The sequence below is a fragment of the Nerophis lumbriciformis genome, linkage group LG04 (assembly GCF_033978685.3).
Source record: "Nerophis lumbriciformis linkage group LG04, RoL_Nlum_v2.1, whole genome shotgun sequence".
Taxonomy (NCBI): Eukaryota; Metazoa; Chordata; class Actinopteri; order Syngnathiformes; family Syngnathidae; genus Nerophis; species Nerophis lumbriciformis.
Genome location: NC_084551.2, coordinates 50,503,952 through 50,507,500, shown reverse-complemented (window position 1 = coordinate 50,507,500; position 3,549 = coordinate 50,503,952). Strand labels below are relative to the sequence as shown.

The 3,549-nt window shown below is 32.8% G+C and overlaps 1 protein-coding gene across 1 annotated transcript in view; it reads right to left on the bottom strand.

Annotated features, from left to right (window-relative positions):
• Nucleotides 1-2,228, bottom strand: part of LOC133603496 (neural-cadherin) — a 422,478-nt gene extending 420,250 nt beyond the window's left edge. The window contains exons 1-3 of the mRNA XM_072913050.1: nucleotides 2,150-2,228; nucleotides 1,699-1,823; nucleotides 1,255-1,307 (exon numbers count right to left, since the gene is read on the bottom strand). The gene's annotated coding sequence lies outside the window, so the exon portion shown is untranslated. The remainder of the gene's footprint in view (nucleotides 1-1,254; nucleotides 1,308-1,698; nucleotides 1,824-2,149) is intronic.
• Between the last annotated feature and the right edge of the window lie 1,321 nt (nucleotides 2,229-3,549).

The following is a 3,549-nucleotide window of genomic DNA, read 5'->3' as shown; positions in this document are numbered from 1 at the left end:
GCTTTATAGGCGGAAGAGTGCGTCCCCATGTAGTGATGGTGTACTTTTTACATATCAAAGCTGAAAAAAGTCAAAAATAAACTACTTTTACAGCTGTGTCACGCCGTCAGCACACGCCACGCCCCCGTCTGATGGTGCTCTGTCTTCTTCACCATGGACAGAGACGGTGACCTTTGCTCCTGCAAGCGCGCTGATCACACTTTCCCGCCACACCCACGTACGCTTAAAATGAGCAAAATATTATTCGTTATTATTTCATGTTACTACTTCCGGCATGTATATAAAATCTTGTTTTTTAGAGCGCTTTATAGGCGGAATAGAGCCACTCCAATTAGCACCAGAGTGCGTCTCCATGTAGTGATGGAGTACTTTTTACATATCAAAGCTGAAAAAAGTCAAAAATAAACTACTTTTACCGTCAATCTCAACATTAAGACACTTAAAGGGGAACTACACATTTTGGGGGGAATTTCGCCTATCATTCACATTCCTTATGTAAGACAAGAACACGTGTTTTTATTTTTTATGCATTCTAAATAGTAAATAAACGTTAGAAAAAGTCCGTTAACAATTCCTTCTATAAAGCGCTCCAAAACATTTATTAAAAACATCGATAATCAGTTTACATGCACACTGTAGGTATATATGTAATGTAGTAACATTCATGTCATGTTTACGTATTTTGCTTATTTTAAGCATTAATTTCACAGACGCATCAGAACAGTCGCCATTTCCTTCAACAACAACAACAACACTACTAATCATGCAGACGACATGAGAGACAACAAACTAAAATAATAAAACAATCACTTACTGTACAATGTCTGCTCTCAATGGAATGCCGACTGATGGGATATTTGTATCTTCCCGTTTAGATGAAGAATGAATGATAATCCTCACAAAGGGGAACTGCACTTTATTTTGGAATCATTCACACTCCTTATGTAAGACAAGAACACATGAGTTTTTCTTTTTATGCATTCTAAATAGTAAATAAACGTTGGCAAAAGTCAGCTAACAATTCCTTTTATAAAGCGCTCTAAAACATTAAAAACATGGATAATCAATTTATATGCACACTGTAGTTATATATGTAATTTAGTAATATTCATAATATGTCATATTTACGTATTTTGCTCATTTTAAGCATTCATTTCACAGATTCATCAGAACAGTCGCCATTTCCTTCAACAACAACAACACTACTAATCATGCAGACGACATGAGAGACAACAAACTAAAATAATCACTTACTGTACAATGTCTGCTCTCAATGGGATGCCGACTGATGGGATGTTTGTATCTTCCTGTTTAGATGAAGAATTAATCACAATCCTCACAAAGGGGAACTGCACTTTATTTTGGAATCATTCACACTCCTTATGTAAAACAAGAACACATGAGTTTTTCCTTTTTTATGCATTCTAAATAGTAAATAAACGTTGGCAAAAGTCAGCTAACAATTCCTTCTATAAAGCGCTCTAAAACATTTATTAAAAATATCGATAATCAATTTATATGCACACTGTAGGTATATATGTAATGTAGTAATATTCATAATAACATAATATTTACCTATTCTGCTAATTTTAAGCATTAATTTCACAGACTCAGAACAGTTGCTATTTTCTTCAACAACAACAACACTACTAATCATGCAGACGACATGAGAGACAAAGAAATAAAATAATCACTTACTGTACAATGTCTGCTCTCAATGGGATGCCGACTGATGGGATATTTGTATCTTCCCGTTTAGATGAAGAATTAATCATAATCCTCACAAAGGGGAACTGCACTTTATTTTGGAATCATTCACACTCCTTATGTAAAACAAGAACACATGAGTTTTTCTTTTTATGCATTCTAAATAGTAAATAAACGTTGGCAAAAGTCAGCTAACAATTCCTTCTATAAAGCACTCTAAAACATTTATTAAAAATATCGATAATCAATGTACATGCACACTTTAGGTATATATGTAATGTAGTAATATTCATAATAACATAATATTGACCTATTTTGCTCATTTTAAGCATTAATTTCACAGACGCATCAGAACAGTCGCCATTTCCTTCAACAACAACAACACTACTAATCATGCAGACGACATGAGACAACAAAATAAAATAATAAAACGATCACTTACTGTACAATGTCTGCTCTCAATGGGATGCCGACTGATGGGATGTTTGTATCTTCCCGTTTAGATGAGGAATTAATCATAATCCTCACAAAGGGGAACTGCACTTTATTTTGGAATCATTCACACTCCTTATGTAAGACAAGAACACATGTGTTTTTCTTTTTTATGCATTCTAAATAGTAAATAAACATTGGCAAAAGTCAGCTAACAATTCCTTTTATAAAGCGCTCTAAAACATTTATTAAAAACATCGATAATCAATTTATATGCACACTGTAGTTATATATGTAATTTAGTAATATTCATAATAACATGTCATATTTACGTATTTTGCTCATTTTAAGCATTCATTTCACAGACGCATCAGAACAGTCGCCATTTCCTTCAACAACAACAACACTACTAATCATGCAGATGACATGAGACAACAAAATAAAATAATAAAACTATCACTTACTGTACAATGTCTGCTCTCAATGGGATGCCGACTGATGGGATGTTTGTATCTTCCCGTTTAGATGAGGAATAAATCATAATCCTCCCAAAGGGGAACTGCACTTTATTTTGGAATCATTCACACTCCTTATGTAAGACAAGAACACATGTGTTTTTCTTTTTTATGCATTCTAAATAGTAAATAAACGTTGGCAAAAGTCAGCTAACAATTCCTTTTATAAAGCGCTCTAAAACATTTATTAAAAACATCGATAATCAATGTATATGCACACTGTAGTTATATATGTAATTTAGTAATATTCATAATAACATGTCATATTTACGTATTTTGCACTCCTTATGTAAGACAAGAACACATGTTTTTATTTTTTATGCATTCTAAATAGTAAATAAACGTTAGAAAAAGTCCGTTAACAATTCCTTCTATAAAGCGCTCCAAAACATTTATTAAAAACATCGATAATCAGTTTATATGCACACTGTAGGTATATATGTAATGTAGTAACATTCATGTCATGTTTACGTATTTTGCTTATTTTAAGCATTAATTTCACAGACGCATCAGAACAGTCGCCATTTCCTTCAACAACAACAACAACACTACTAATCATGCAGACGACATGAGAGACAACAAACTAAAATAATAAAACAATCACTTACTGTACAATGTCTGCTCTCAATGGAATGCCGACTGATGGGATATTTGTATCTTCCCGTTTAGATGAAGAATTAATGATAATCCTCACAAAGGGGAACTGCACTTTATTTTGGAATCATTCACACTCCTTATGTAAGACAAGAACACTGGTTTTTCCTTTTTTATGCATTCTAAATAGTAAATAAATGTTGGCAAAAGTCAGCTAACAATTCCTTCTATAAAGCACTCTAAAACATTTATTAAAAATATCTATAATCAATGTATATGCACACTTTAGGTATATATGTAA